This window comes from Ranitomeya variabilis, chromosome 2 (assembly GCF_051348905.1).
Source record: "Ranitomeya variabilis isolate aRanVar5 chromosome 2, aRanVar5.hap1, whole genome shotgun sequence".
Taxonomy (NCBI): domain Eukaryota; kingdom Metazoa; phylum Chordata; class Amphibia; order Anura; family Dendrobatidae; genus Ranitomeya; species Ranitomeya variabilis.
Window position 1 is genome coordinate 813663913 of NC_135233.1, and position 17614 is coordinate 813681526.

Below are 17614 nucleotides of genomic sequence, written 5' to 3' on the forward strand. Positions count from 1 at the left end.
ATCACAAAAAAACCAATGCATTTTTTCAATTTACTACGTTAAATAGATAGGAGGAATCCATGTGTGCACTCATATCCTTGACTCCAATGTATTACTTTTCAAAAAAATTGGCTTTGAATATTTTTTATGTTATGGACCCTAGATGAGAAGAGATCTATTGTGGTATATTTATGGATGTTCAGGCAGGAAACTGAGGTGAAGCATCTAGAAAAGTCCCGATAAAGTGGGCACTGTGCTCCTATATATCTTTTGAAATAGCCATTATTGGTCACAAAAGGGGTGAATGTGAGAGAACAGATTTCATTTGTCTGTGTTATCCATCTTATCCTATAACTTTTGCGTCATGGTGAAGGAAGACGACGGGGAAATTTCACATTTTTATTCACTCCCCAAAAGTTCCTATTGGCTCATAGTTTGGAGGGATTGTTTCCTTTGTTTGTGATCCTGTTTAAGTGCCTACATTTACTAATAGGGCAGAAGTCCTGAGTACACCATACAAGGCTCTGCTGTATTGATTTCCTGAGTGCTTGTAAAACAAATCTCATTAATTTGGAGTTCCAAAGGCATAAAAGAGAGTGGATTTCGCTCACACTGTTGAAACTTCTCCTACAATGTAAGAATAGGTGTCTGTGAGCATGTTCAGTAGGAAACTCTTCCCTCCGTCCTTCATGTGTACAAAGATGTGCTTGTTATAGATATTCTCATTTACTCCTGGAGATTCCAGGGATACTGAGGTAAAAAGAGAATGCTCACACATAAGGGGTGCTGAGGTAAGAAGATGCTGCTCACACAATTATCTACCCTGTCTTTCTGATATAATACTGGATATACCAGGGATTCTGAGGTAAGAAGAGGCTACCAAACTGCTGTCCACACTGTCTTTCTGATATTATACTGGAGATAACAGGGGTGCTGAGGTAAGAAGAGGTTGCTCCCATTGCTGTCCACCCTGTCATTCTGATCTAATGCTGAAGTTAACAGGAGTTCTGAGGTAAGAAGAGGCTGCCTACTATCCTATCCAACCTGACTTTCTTTTTTAATACTGTACATACGAAGGTGCTAAGGAAAGAAGAGGTTACTCACAATGACGTCTACTATGTCTCTCTCATCTCATACTGAAGATGCCAGGTGTACTGAGGTAAGAAGAGACTGCACACTTTCCTGTCCACTTTGTTATTCTGTTCTAATACTAGAAATACCAGGGATGCTGAGAAAAGAAGCGGCTGCTTACACACCATGTCATTCTGATCTAATACTGAAATTATCAGGAGTGTTGAGTCAAGAAGAGGGTGTTCACACTGCTGACCTCCCTGTCTGTTTTAAATTACATTAGAAAAGATAGTTAGAAAATTATTTATAATAACATTTCCTTTTGTTATTTTTTCTTTATTTGCAAAAAAAAAAACTTTAAGAGATTGTGCAGGGGAACAGAGAAAAGATCACAGTGTTGCAGGGCTGCTGTAGTTTTCAGCAGCAGCACTGCAGCTACTTCATGTGAATGCTGCCTTAAGTTTGAGGTTAATTTCCTATATAATAAACAGGCTCATTGACATACACTGGCCCACCAAATTTTTTTACTATCCTCCAGTGGGCTCAGGCCCTGTCGTAATAATGGGCTTGAAAGGTCCTACAGAAGCTAATTCCATTCAGAGTTGACTCTGGAGCCTCTTACTTTCACAATACAAATTGCATTCATTAAATAGATTTTTTAGACTAGAGAGTCTTGGTGCACTTACTTTGAAAATCCAAATGCAAGTATAATATTACTGCAAAGTTTTCAGGCCTCAAAATAAAATGAACATTTTATGAGTTTACCGATTGCTCTTCCTTGGACCACATTGCGTAGGTATTAACAATGCATATTGAGAGCAACCCAAAAGACCTCCCTTTTTGGAAATAACGTGACCGATTTAACTAGCCGTCATAATTTGGTCCTTGTCAAACGTTAGGGCTGGATCTCTATATGTGCCCATTTTTCCTGCTTTCAACATATCAAATTTTAGAACTGACTGTTCACTTGATGCTTAACATAGCCCTCCCTTTTACCGTTGCCACTTGAACATGTTAATTAATACTATTGGTGTCACCTGATTTTAATGCTATTACTGATCAGTGTATGTTCAGATTACATACAAGAGATTACTTTCTGGGATTTTACCCATCTACTGGTAGGTGGGTATGTTAAAGTAATCAATGAATCTAGGATTTTCAAAATTAATTAACATTACATTCTGAAAGTATTTAGCTTATCAAAACCATCATAGTAATCTAATTATTAACATTAACATCAAGCAGATATTTTCAAAGGTGACCTCATATTGTGTTTTCTGAGTAATAGAATAATGTCAACCTTAGAACTGTTCAGTTTTAATTATCAGAGAGTAGGAAGACAATTTGCATAACATGACTTAATGTCAAATACCCTTGACATGCCTAATTTCCATTATGTAAATATGCTAATGTGACCTAAGCTGCAGGGTGTGATACCTGACCTAATCTTCAAAATAACTTTTGGGGCAAATTAAGTTTTATTTGTCTCAATAAACTTTTTCATTTGTCATAACAACAATTGCTAAAATGCATCCAATATGTGCATATTAAAAAAGATAATTGCACTCAAAATCCATACTTTTCCCGTTACTTCACCCTTTTCTGGTATTATCTATTTAAATTTTGTATATATTTTTAATATAGCACAATCTATATATAACAGTCAATCTGTCTACACCCTGCAACTGTTAAAGTCTGCCTGAGAGTTCAGGCTCAAAAGGCTCCCTCAGACAGTGGTGCTCTCTAATTTGCTGGAGCAGGGAGCTGATAACTCCAGCTGGACAGCACACACACCCATACTGCCAGATTGGATGGCACTACAGTTCCCATCCACTTTGGCCTTAGTGGCTGGACAGGGCCTGGAATCCAGAGCTTCTGGTTCTGACCTTTCTATTACCAGCGCTGCCTGCAGAGTGAATACAGATGTGCCTGGCAACAGAAGCAGAAGTCGCAGGAGCAGGTTCTGGTGGAGATGTGATAGTACCATCCCTTTTATGAGGGGCCACTGGACTCTTAGAGCAAAGCACATTTGGAAACCGAAGATGAAACCTCCTGAGCAGATTTTTGGCGTTGGCATTACTAGATAAGACCCAGGATATCTGTTCTGTGCAATAACCCCTCCAATGCACCAGATATTGTATAGACCCTCTTACCATACGAGAATCCCTGATTCTCTGCACCTAACACTCTAAATTTACTATAACTAGAACAGGAGCAGGAGGATTTCTGAGTCGGTGAACCGGGGAATGATATGGCTTGATGACTTATGAAATGCATTGGGTATCTTTTTACAGAAACTATATTTTCGGGAACACCATGTAATCACACATTGTGATTAATGAACAAGTTACTAAGGGTTTCAGAATTAGGCAACACACACAGAGGAGCAAAATCACACTGTTTACTGAACTTGTCAACCAACACCCAGATAACAGTCTTCCCTTCTGAAGGTGGGAGGTCAGTAATGAAGTCAAAGGAGAAGTGGGCCAATGGACTCCTAAGGGAAGGTAGGGGCTGGAAAAAAATCAGGGGGACTGGTTCTGGGCGTCTTGGATCGGTCACAAATTTCACAAGCGAGCACATATTCCCCTACAATCTTTAATTATGGCTGCCCACCAAAAATTCATGGTTACCAGACTCCTGAAGAATACATGAGTGAAACTGGGGAAGAACAAATAATTTTTGAGTATGAGTATTGTCTGATGGTTGATCTTGGGATCTGCGGATCTTTTCTACAAGATCTAAAGAAACAGACTGCACAACTATACCCTCAGCTAGAATAGCAACTGGTTTAGAGTCCAGAGACTGAGAAAGACAGAAAGTCCAGGAGAGTGCATCAGCCTTTAAGTTCTTAGTACTAGATCTGAACATGATCACAAAATCAAATGTATAAAAGAATAAAGCCAATCTACCTTGCCTAGGGTTATGTCTTAGCTGATTCCAAATAAGTTAGATTTTTGAGATCTATCATGACAGTGACGTTATGTTTGGCATGTTTGAGGAAGTGGCCCCATTCCTTGAAGGCCCACTTATCATATATACTCGAGTATAAGCCGACCCGAGTATAAGCCGAGACACCTAACTTTGCCACAAAAAACTGGGAAAACTTATTGACTCGAGTATAAGCCTAGGGTGGGAAATGCAGCAGCTACTGATAAATTTCAAAAATAAAAATAGATACCAATAAAAGTAAAATTAATTGAGACATCAGTAGGTTAAATGTTTTTGAATATCCATATTGAATCAGGAGCCCCATAAGATGCTCCATACAAAATACGCCCCATATAATGCTCCATAAAGTTCATGATGGGGCCCCATGAGATGCTCCATAAAGTTCATGATGGGCCCCATAAGATGCTCCATACAAAAATGTGCCCCATGTAATGCTGCACAAAGGTTAATGATGGCCCAATAAGATGCACCATATTAAAATATGCCCCATATAATACTGCAAAAAGGTTAATGATGGCTCCATAAGATGCTCCATACAAAAATATGCCCCATATAATGCTGCACAAAGGTTAATGATATCCCCATAAGATGCTCCCTATTAAAATATGCCCCATATAATGCTGCACAAAGGTTAATGATGGATCCTTAAGATGCTCCATATTAAAATATGCCCCATATGATGATGCATAAAGGTTTATGATGGACCCATAAGATGCTCATCTGACAAATATGCCCCATATAATGCTGCACAAAGGTTAATGATGGCCCCATAAGATGCTCCATATTAACCCCTTACTGACCTCGGATAGTACGTCCGAGGTCAGCTCCCCTGCTTTGTAGCAGGGCTCCGCGGTGAGCCCGCATCAAATCCGGGACATGTCAGCTGTTTTGAACAGCTGACATGTGCCAGCAATAGGCGCGGGCAGAATCGCGATCTGCCCGCGCCTATTTACTAGTTAAATGCTGCTGTCAAACGCAGACAGCGGCATTTAACTACTGCATCCGGCCGGGCGGCCGGATATGAGCGCATCACTGACCCCCGTCACATGATCGGAGGTCGGCGATGCTTCTCCATTGTAACCATAGAGGTCCTTGAGACCTCTATGGTTACTGATCCCCGGCAGCTGTGAGTGCCACCCTGTGGTCGGCGCTCACAGCACACCTGATTTTCTACTACATTGCAGCGAACATCAGATCGCTGCTATGTAGCAGAGCCGATCGTGTTGTGCCAGCTTCTAGCCTCCCATGGAGGCTATTGAAGCATGGCAAAAGTAAAAAAAAAAGTTAAAAAAAATGTGAAAAAAATAAAAAAAACATAAAAGTTTAAATCACCCCCCTTTCACCCCAATCAAAATAAATCAATAAAAATTATATTTGGTATCACCACATTCAGAATTGCCTGATCTATCAATTAAAAAAAAGCCTTAACCTGATCGCTAAATGGCGTAACGAGAAAAAAATTCGAAATGCCAGAATTACGTTTTTTTGGTCGCCGTGACATTGCATTAAAATGCAATAACGGGCGATCAAAAGAACGTATCTGCACCAAATTGGAATCATTAAAAACGACAGCTCGGCACGCAAAAAATTAGCCCTCAACCGACCCCAGATCATGAAAAATGGAGACGCTACGAGTATCGGAAAATGGCGCAATTTTTTTTTTTTTTTAGCAAAGTTTGGAATTTTTTTTCACCACTTAGATAAAAAAGAACCTAGTCATGTTAGGTGTCTATGAACTCGTACTGACCTGGAGAATCATAATGGCAGGTCAGTTTTAGCATTTAGTGAACCTAGCAAAAAAGCCAAACAAAAAACAAGTGTGGGACTGCACTTTTTTTGCAATTTCACTGCACTTGGAATTTTTTTCCCGTTTTCTAGTACACGACATGGTAAAACCAATGATGTTGTTCAAAAGTACAACTCATCCCGCAAAAAATAAGCCCTCACATGGCCAAATTGACAGAAAAATAAAAAAGTTATGGCTCTGGGAAGGAGGGGAGCGAAAAACAAACACAGAAAAACGGAAAATCCCAAGGTCATGAAGGGGTTAAAATACGCCCCATATAATGCTGCTGCTATGATTAAAAAATAAATAAAAAGAGTGAACCGGAGCAGCTCCTGCTAGGTGTTGAAGAGAACTAGGAACCACGTGACACAGGCTGGTCACATGACTCGTCCCTGCAACATCTCCGCTCTGAAGACTGACTGAGCCGAGTTAAAACTGGACAACATATGGGGGCGTGGTCTGGATACGGAGCTGAATGGACGTGTCTCACAGGAGCTCCTCCAGACATCTCCTAAAAACCCCGGATTAAAATATAAAATCCCTTTTCCGGACCACCCGGAGCAGGTGTTCAGAAGCCCCCTTACCTCGTGCCTCCTGGGCGCTGTGCCAGGAGAGGTCCGGTGACAGAGAGGCGCGGGACGGTGCCTGAAGCTTTGAAGCTGGAGGACGCCATCGCCATTGCGACCTTCTTTGCTGCTTTCCTGCGGAGTCGGGGAGGAGAGCCTACTAGCGGCAGCAGCAAACAGGAGCGCGGAGCCGGAGCCGGGACGCAGGGCAGGGAGGGAGACCGCGGCGCAGCATCACAGAGACACCAGTGAGTGTGGGAGCGCCAGCGGTGCAGGGAGAGGACTCGTGTCACAGCGGCGGCCATCTTACAACTAAAGCCGCAGGGAACAGATAGACTCACGGCGCAGGCCGCAAATAACACACCCCTGCCTTCTCCATCATCCCCCCGTGTCCCCCCGTACTGTGCACACCTAATCTGACCTGGCGAGGAGGCGTGGAGCCGCCTGAAGCTGCGGGGAGTTTGGTTTGGATTCCCCCCTCACTCTCCTTTTTGGCGCCAAGAAGGGCAGTTACACTGCATACAGTGATGCTGCTTCTGCAGCCCTACTCACAGCTCATAGGACACCAGGCTGTCCCCCTACCACACTGGAAGTATAATAGGGGAGAGGCGGTTGCTGCGGAGGGAGCTGGCTGTCTAATGTAGACAGGCTTGCCTCGCTGTTCCCCCTGTTGTGAATTCTGTTGTGGGTTCTGCTCTTGGGCTCCCTCCGGTGGTTATAAGTGGTAGTGCTGCTGTTTGTCCTTCACAGCAGTCATCAGGTGCTTCCACTTTGGACGGGGCTATTTAGTCTGGCTTCACCCTTTAGTGAGTGCCAGTTGTCCATTGTTTTTCTGGAGGATTCACATCTCTGCTTGGTTTCTCCTGCCGGATTATCCAAATCATCAAAGATAAGTCCTGGCTTTGTTTTTGCAGTCCACATGCGGTGGACTTTATAGTTCAGTGAATTGCTATGTTTTTTCTTGTCCAGCTTTGTCTGTGTAAGGATTTATTCAGCCAAGTTGGAAGCTCTGGAGTCGCAGAGTTACCCTCCATGCCTTTAGTTAGGTGTGGAGATTTTTGTATTCTCTGTGGTGGATTTTTGTAGTATTTTAATACTGACCGCACAGTACTCTGTCCTGTCTTTTCTTTCTAGGTAGCGTGGCCTCCTTTGCTAAATTCTGTTTTCAGTCTGCGTTTGTAATTTCCCTCTCCTCTCACAGTCAATATTTGTGGGGGGCTGTCTTTCCTTTGGGGATTTTCTCTGAGGCAAGATAGTTTTCCTGTTTCTTTCTTTAGGGGTAATTAGTCCTCCGGCTGTGACGAGGTGTCGAGGGAGTGACAGGAACATCCCACGGCTACTTATAGTTGCGGTGTTAAGTTCAGGGTCTGCGGTCAGTATAGAGGCCACCTACTCCAGAGCTCGTCCATGCTGCTCCTAGGCAACCAGATCATAACATCCCCCCCCACAACCATATTCTAACCACCAAACCTACTGAGATATTTGGGCAGATTTAAAAGACGGTCGGATTCTAAATTTCACCCTGACAATATGGATCGCTTTTTAAATACAAACAACCAACATAGAAACACCAGATCCAAGTCCTCCACTAAGGGGTTAAGTGACAACTCCTTCTTGCGAGATTCGTCGGTCTCTAGGAGCTCCCCTGACAGAATGACAGATGACGGGGAAGATAACAATGACTCCTTAGACGACATGGCTGGCAACGATCTTAACAAATTTATTAGAACACTCCCCACCAAAAAAGACTTGGAAGCTTTTGCCTGCCGCATAGAGAATTCATATAAAAAGGAGCTCCACGCACTAAAATCGGAATTCACATCCCGAGTGGAGGACATGGAAAAGTCTCAGGAGGCCATTTTGCAGGAACTACAAACCCACAGGGAGGTCATTACCAACCACACACTGCGACTAGAGGAGATGGCGACCGGAATGGAGGACTTAGAAAACCGAAACAGACGAAACAACATCAGAATACGTGGTCTTCCTGAGTCTGTGGGCCCATCTGATCTAGATTCCACAGTGCAAAAACTGTTTCTTGAATTATTAAATGATGAAGGAGCAGGGTCCATAGAGTTTGATCGTATACACAGATCACTTGGTCCTAAACCATCTTCTGAATCAAGACCCAGAGATGTCATATGCAGGGTACACTATTATAAGATCAAAGAAGCCATCATGATGGCCGCCAGACAGAGGGACACCATCAATTACTGTGGAACTCAGATTCTACTTCTATCGGATCTCTCAAGACGCACCCTGCAGCTCAGAAGAGCGCTGCGACCTCTGCTATCCCTTCTAAGAGAAAAATACATCACTTATAGATGGGGATTTCCGTTTCAACTGATAGCCTTTAAAGGGGGGAATCTAGGTGATCTAGCTAACTTTCTGGGCATTTTTGAATTACCAATGACTGATCTCCCCAAGTGGCCTCATTTTCCCCAACTCTCAGATATCCCCCCTAGATGGCTGAAAGCGCAGCGCACTAAACAACACAGGAAGAGCAGTCCTCCCTCGACTTCGTCATGAGGGGAGCACGTCTTTCCTTGGTCCCTCTCCTGCCTTGTAATGTGTATTGCTATATTTGTACCAATTTAACTGTGTGCTAATGGGGGGTCTATATGTGTTTCTTCCTTTTTTGAGGTGATTAAACCCTCAGTCATTTATGACCCGCCATGCGGAACACATTCCTTGCTGCCATGTGGACCCGGTATCCACCACTGGGATAATCTTGAAGAATGGCTGATTTACCTATGTGTTTAACTGTTTTTACTGTTAAAATTTTAATTTGAACTTAGTCTGGCCTAGATCGGATATTAGTTAACAAAGTTTGGTTTAATATTTTATTGTTTAGGTTGTGGGGGTGGCGAGCAGGAGCCGGTTCTCATCTTTGGCTTCTTTCCACCCCGATTGCTGTTGTACTTGGTGATCTTCCGCCAAGTGACCACATAATGATTTCTCGTTCTCATTCTTGGTGTTTACTCACCACACACTTAATCTTTCTCTTCTACTTTCTATCTACTCGTCCCTTCCTTTTTCTTCTCCTACCCTCCTGTCCCCACCCTTCTGTCCTACCCCCATCCCAGCAGGCACACAAAATCCTTTATAGGTTCTGGTCCAGAGGTCCATATTACCAGCTCATTGAAATAAACACTAGTTATGACTGGAATTAAATTTTGCTCCCATAATATTAAAGGTTTGAACGTGCCCGAGAAAAGGAGGCAAGTCATGTACTCCAACCACAAACAACAGATCTCAATCCTGATGCTTCAGGAGACGCATTTTAAAACCGGGGTGACCCCTAATTGTTCCTCTTATTACTATCCAAAATGGTTCCATAGTACCAATCCTTGCTCCAAATCTAAAGGAGTCTCCATAGGCTTCCACAAATCCTTTCAACCTGAGATCCTTGACTCACTAATAGACACAGAGGGTAGATATCTTTTCTTGAAGGTGGCCTTGGGGGCACGCACTATTATCCTAGCAAATGTCTACTTCCCAACCAGGGCCAGCAGAAATTTGGTTACATTTGTAAACGACTCTTACAAAAATTTGCAGGCGCACTGCCGATAATTCTTGGAGGCGACTTTAATCTCCCAATGGATCCCCTAGTGGATGTCTCGTCTGGTAGAACTTCTTACCCTCTTCTTAGAGGGAGCGCCTGACAGACATTGCCGACCTTTCTACACAGATACACAAACTGGAGATGCAACATAAAAAAGATCTTTCCCCACATACTTTATCAAACCTGTCCACAGCTAGACAGAAACTTCTCACAATCTTAGACCAGAAATCTCGCTGTTATAGAGAAAAAGTCAGAAGTCGTTTTTATCACCTTGGGAACAAGAGCGGTAAACTCCTGGCGAGGGCTCTACACCCAGGAGGTCCACAAACATATATCCCACACATTAAAAACGCTAGGGGCAAAAAAGTCCATAGCTCCAAGGACATCCTGTCCAGTTTCTATGATTACTATAAGTCCCTTTACAATATAAATGGCCAATATAGGGACCTCCCCATCCATGCATTACAGGGGAAAATCAAATCCTATATTCAGCAAAACAAACTACCCACGATCTCCGAGGAGACTTTGGCTGATCTAGAAAATGATTTCTCTTTGGAGGAGATCTCCTCCGTGGTCGGAGACCTAAAAATGGGCAAAAATCCGGGTCCAGACGGGTACACAGCAGCTTTTTACAAACAGTTTTTAGACCTATTAGGCCCTCCATTTCTCACAACATGCAACTTTGTTTCCTCAGGGGGTTCTTTTTCTCCGCAAGCCCTACCCGCCCATATTACAGTCATACCAAAACAGGGAAAAGATCCATCCCTCTGTAGCAATTACCGCCCTATCTCCCTCATAAACGTAGATATGAAAATTTACGCTAAAATGATCTCTAAAAGACTTAATAGCCTCTTGCCCTGCCTAATTAATCAGGACCAGGTGGGTTTTGTCCCAGGAAGGGAGGCAAGAGATAATACTATCAGATCCATTTCCCTTATCGATAATGCAAACCGAAGAGGTGACCCATTATGTATCTTATCGATTGATGCAGAAAAAGCTTTTGATAGAGTGGGATGGGATTTCATGTATCAAACTTTGGAGGGAATTGGCTTACAGAAAAGGGGGCTGTGGAGCATTAAGGCCCTTTACGAATTTCCTTCTGCTCGGGTAAAGGTGAATGGCTCGCTGTCGGACCCCTTCCATATACAAAACGGCACACGGCAGGGATGTCCCCTGTCCCCCCTGCTATACATACTAACTATGGAACACTTAGCAATAGCCATCTGTAACAACCCATCTATAGAAGGCATACAAATCCAATCGGAAGAGCACAAACTAGCATTATTTGCGGACGATGTACTTATGTATGTTACCTCCCCCATTAATAGTTTGCCTAATATCTTATCAGAATTACACAGTTTTGGCACACTAAGTAATTTTAAAATCAATACGCATAAGTCCGAAATGCTAAACGTTTCGCTGCCATCCGCTTTAGTCTCACAGTTAAGCTCTTCCTTTCCATTTAGATGGCAGTCTGACTCCCTGACCTATTTGGGCATAAGATTGACTGCTAGATCACAACATTTATATGATGCCAATTATAAAACAGCCCTGAACAGGGTGGAACTTGACCTGGAGAGATGGAATAAACTGAATCTATCATGCCTGGGAAGAATTAATGCTATTAAAATGGACTTATTACCACACCTTCTTTACTTCTTCCAGACCATTCCTCTGTTTTTACCAGCATCCTTTTTCTCCAGACTTAAGACAGCAATAACGAGATTCATTTGGTCAGGAGGGCGTCCACGCTTGGCATATCATCTTCTGAGCAGAACTAAACAAACCGGGGGATTGGGTCTCCCAGACTTTTCACTCTACAAAAGTGCATCCCTTGGAACTTGTGTTCTGGATTTATTTCACCACAAACTCAATAAAAAATGGGTTGGTTTGGAGATGAGGCTTTCGGATCATAACCCCATAGCTCAGATTTGGAGGGAGGGATCCATACACACCCAACGAAATGATCTACTCTTTATCACAAGAAACCTCATATTATTCCTTAAATATGGTAATCATAAATTTAACACTTCTTCTGTACCAGGACCGCTGACTCCACTCTCTGACAACCCAAACTTCCCAGCGGGTCTTGATAAGACCAATTTTTTACACAAACATAAAGACAACTATCCAATAGCCTACGGCTACACAGACCAGACCTCGATAAAATCCCTACAGGCGATTTACGCTGGAGATGAACCTCCACGGGGCTCCTGGTTCCTTCATAAACAAATTAAAAGCTACCTCACCAAATTGTCTGAACGAGCTGACATCTATAGGCAGCTTACCCCCTTTGAGTCTGCGTGCCTGGGTGGAGACCCTTTGCCTCACACAGTATCAGCATTATATAGAATGTTCTTGGGCCACCAATTAACCTTAACCGACTCCAATATATTTTTCTCTAAATGGGAAAGTGAATTAGGTAAGCCACTAACTCTGGAAGACCGCTGCAAAAGCCTCCTCTTCACTTTCAGATCTTCATTGTGCTCGGACTATCAGGAAAGAAGTTATAGGCTTTTATCTAGGTGGTACAGATGCCCATCAAGTATTCATATTATGTTCCCCACCACTCCTGATATTTGCTGGAGATGTTGGGGAGATAGGGGAACCTATTCGCACATCTGGTGGTTCTGCCCGCCCATTCACAGCTTCTGGGAAGGGGTCTTTGAGCTTCACAATAAAATGTCTCTCCACAAAATACAACCTACAATGGAACTGGTCTTATTATCTATATGTAACCTCTCCATTGCCAGATTCAAGAGGAGTCTGTTTCGGCACTTCCTAACGGCAGCGCGTAATCTGATCCCCCGTTATTGGAAGCAATCAAAATATCCCTCACGTGTCGAGTTTGTTACAGAGCTCAATCATATTTTTAGAATGGAGCAACTGATTGGTCAGGATACTGGAACCTCGGATAAAGTATTAAATACTTGGTCTCCCTGGATTATCTTTAGGGAGACTGAAGAGCTGAATAATTGGCTTGCCAGTTAACTTAATCGGGACCGTTGGAGCCTTGATATATTAATTTTTTTTTTAAAAAGAGACAAATAATGTAATGCCACGAAACCATACAACCAAGTTCATCTGGACCAGATCCCAGACTCATATTTCCCGTCCTCTAACCCCTCCTTCCCATTTTCCTCCCCCCACACAAACCCTTCCTCTCCCCCCCTTTTCTTTCCCCCCCCCCTTTTTTTTTTTCTCTCTCTTCTCTCTTTCCCTTTCTTTTTCTCGTTATACTTTTCTCTATCTTACTTCTCTAGGTTAAAATTAAAAGTAGCTAAAAGTATATGTTTATAAGACTGAAAATACAATATTTTGTTTTCAAACTCAACTCTCTTTAGGAGACAGTTATATTTATATCTTCAAAACGTAGGAGAGACATTTATTGACTTCAAGCAAAACTATTCATCTATCACATTCATTTTACCCTATTGTAAGTGAATATAACTGCAATTTATTGTTCTGATTCCTGTATATGCTTATGTACAACTTAATAAACTTGATTTACACAAAAAAAATGACATACTCACCTCTCGTCGCTGCCCGCTGCTCCTCAGCATCACCGGCTTTCTGCAGTGACTATTCAGGCAGAGGGCACGCACTAAGCATGTCATCGTGCCCTCTAACCTGAACACCACAGCCAGAAGACCCGGAAGACACAGCACGGCGGTGGAACGGGGACAGGTGAATATCGCATGGCTCACTCTCCCCTGGCCCTACTCACCCTCCTGGCACTGCATATCAGTCCGTGCATCTTGGGTGCCGGCATCTCTCTTCCTGTCTTCCTTCCTCTGCTGAGCAGTCAGTGATACCGCTCATTAAAGTAATGAATATGCACTCCGCGCCTATACCACGTGACCACCCAAGACAGGAAGGAAGAAAGGAAGAGAGATGCCGGCACCCGAGATGCAGGGACTGATATGCAGAGATGACACTAGGAGAGTGAGTATGATGTCTTCTGCTCCCCCACCCCCCCTACCCCGCTGGAAATGACTCGTGTATAAGCCGAGAGGGGCGTTTTCAGCCCCAAAAAAGTGCTGAAAATCTCAGCTTATACATGAGTATATACGATAATTGCCAAAATTCACAATTACTGATGTCATAATTCTTCTCAACAGATGCAAATTTTTGCAAAAAGAAGGCGCATAGAAAAAGTTGAATGAGAGATGGGGTACGTTGCAATGACATCACTCCAACTCCAACCTCAGAGGCATCAACCTCCAAAATAAAAGACACTCAAGATTGGGCTGAACCAATATAGGTTCAGAAAAAAAAAACAGTGCCTTAAAAAACGGATTGCCTCTGGCTTCCAAATAATCACATCTGCCCCTTCTTAGTCAAGTCAATGAGTGGTTTGGCAATCTTGGAAATATTTTAATAAATTCACGATAATAGTTTGCAAACACAAGAAAATGCTGCAAGGCTTTCAGAGACTTTGGTTGCACCCACTCCTTAGTGAGTTGGACAATAGTGGGGTTCATGTGGAAGCATTTAGAAGACAAAATATAACCCAGTAAATTTACTTCTTAGACAAAACAAATTTTAGTTTTTCAAGTTTAGCAACTAAAAAATTGTCTGAATCTTTGGAGTAGAGTATGTACATGACAGTTATGTGAATTAATATCAGGTGAATAAAACAAGATAGCATCAAAATAGACAACCACATATAGAAAACGGATATCTCTGAATATGTCATTAACAATGTCTTGAATAGCAGCCACTGCATTGCTTAGCCCAAAAGGTATCACAAGATACTCATGGTGACCCGCTGGTGTGCTAAATGTCATCTTCCACTCATCTCCTTCTCTAATACGGATAAGGTTATACTTAACCCCTGAGATCAAGTTTGGTGAACCAACGAGCTCCCAGCAGCTAGTTGTAGAGATCATAGATCAGTGGTAATTGATACATCCTTAGTGACATACTTCACAATGCCCTGGGTGAGATCTGTATTATCAATAGTTGTTATTTTCATAGGAACACATAATTTGTAGCAAGGTTAAACCAAGATGCTTTGCCACTTTGGCATCAACAAAATTTGCTGCAGAACTGCAATAAATAAAGGTGTGAAGTCACACAGATTTTTCTAGGTAAGATAAACAGACAGGTAACAATACTTTTGCAGAATCATAAAGAAATACCAGTGCACCTAGTTGGGCATCCTTGGGCCCACTCAGACACTGATGTTTTTCTGGTGGCAGTTGTCTTGGGCAAGAAGACCTTTGATGTCCAGATGCTCCACAGTGGTTACAAAAAAAGAGGCTTGTAATGCTTGATCTCTAGAAGTTGATGGAAGTGAGTCACCATAATCTGCATGGATTCCAAAGTGAAGATAATATCTGCACAAGTCTTAGGAGAAGGTACAGTAAGCATTATGTTCCTGTCTACATTCGTGAAAAATGCCTATCAAGACAGATTGCCAGGGACATGGCAATATCAAGAGAGTCAGGAAAGGGGACAAAATCAACATGTCCTAAACTTGGTCAGAAAGTCCAGAAAGAAACCAACAACGAAGAGCCTGGTCATTTCACTGTGGCCTATTGCAGAAAATCTGTAAAATAATCCTCAGCAGGATTATTGACAGAGTGCAGTGAGTTTAATTTCAGCAAAAGCTCAGTCAGGGTCATACAGGAGAGTTCTGGGGCATCAGGGGGTAGAGAGAAGGTCCAATCCTGAGCGTCTCACTGTAGTAGGGATATGATGAGTCCCACAGCCTGGGTCTCAGAACCAGACGAATGAGGGCAGAGCCTGAATTACAAGGAACGGCTTTCTTTTAAGGAATAAAACTTTACGGTTGCCTCAAAATCTCTCATAAAGGTTTACCTAAAGCTCTGGAAAAATCAAGGGAGGTGCTGTAAGGGCTTGGACCTGACTGGATTCATGTTTCTGAATATGTTCTGAAAGACCTTGGACTACATGGGCCAGGTCTTGCATTTCATATAGCATCGTTTGAATGGGGGTCTATGATTTGTTTTGGCAAGATATAATGTAACATCTTCCTGAGGTCTCAGGGTCAAAAGGCTGTTAAAACAACAGTATCTTTGTGCTTGATTGGCAAGCTAACTCTCCTGACCTTAACCCCATAGAGAATCTATGGGGTATTGTCAAGAGGAAGATGAGAGTCACCAGACCCAACAATGCAGACGAGCTGAATGCTGCTATCAAAACAACCTGGGCTTCCATAACACCTCAGCAGTGCCACAGACTGATCGCCTCCATGCAACGCTGTATTGATGAAGTAATTGATGCAAAAGGAGCCCCAACAAAGTACTGAGTGCATTTACTGAATATACATTTCAGTAGGCCAACATTTTGGATGTTAAAATAATTTTTTCAAGCTGGTGTTATAAAGTATTCTAATTTACTGAGATAATTACTTTTGGGTTTTCATTGGCTGTAAGCCATAATGATAAACATTAACAGAAATAAACACTTGAAACAGATCACTCTATTTGTAATGACTCTATATAATATATGAGTTTCACTTTTTGCATTGAAGAACTGAAATAAATTAACTTTTTGATGATATTCTAATTTTGTGAGATGCACCTGTATACATGTGCCTCCCCACACTGCGCCCCTGAATTCAGATATGTACCCCACCATTAATATAATATTATCCACACACCAATCAAAATATAAAGTGATAATGGAGGGCACAGTGCTACTTAACTATAATCTCCACTACCCAATAAATATAAATTATTCAGTCTGTGACTCTCCCCAATTAACTGCAACATAGTAACATACCATAGTTATTAAGGTTGAAGGGAAGACTTTAAGTCCATCTAGTTCAACCCATAGCCTAACCGAACATGCCCTAACATGTTGATCCAGAGGAAGGCAAAAAAAAACCATGTGGCAAAGAGTAAGCTCCACATTAAGGAAAAAAATTCCTTCCCGACTCCAAATACGGCAATCAGAATAGTTCCCTGGATCAACGCCCTATCAAGGAATCTAGTAAGGCTATGTGCACATGGAAAACATGCAAGCTTTTGCCATACAAGTAAAGTGAATGAGATCCCTGAAGTCTCATGCACACAATTCTTATTTTTTTCTTGCAGATTTGCAGCAGATTGAAATCTGCATAATTTCAATTCTTGCAGCATATTTCACTAATGGGGGAAAAAACATAACAAAAGCATTGCAAAAATGAGGAAAAAATAAATGTATTCTAAGCACTGTTCTTCCTGCTAACACATTATGACATGCAGCAGAATTTTCTCATGCAAATCCTGAACATGTGCACATAGCCTTAGTCCCTGTCCTGTGTCCCCTCATCGTTCATTATAAGTCCTTGATATCATCAAAATGAATTTGGGGGTGGGAAAAGACATTATCAGGTACTGAGCATTCTCCACCGCCTACCAAATCATTACGAGTCTCTGACAGCATCTTCTCCCACCTTTCAATTAATTATAAAGTGTCCTATACACCTTACCCACTCCTCCCCCAATCCCCAATTAATTTTAAGTCCCTGAAAGTGTCATAATGAAATGTGAGATGGGGAAGGATGGGATGAGAGACTTAGCACCCTCCTCCACCATCCAGTTCATTTTACATCCATATCTAATGTCCTCCTCCCCCTGATCATAAGTCTATTATAAGCCCCCTTACTTCCATCCCAATTCCTCACCCACTAATTGTCCTCTCCCCCACCTCTTCATTTTCATCTCCCCCACCTCATCATTG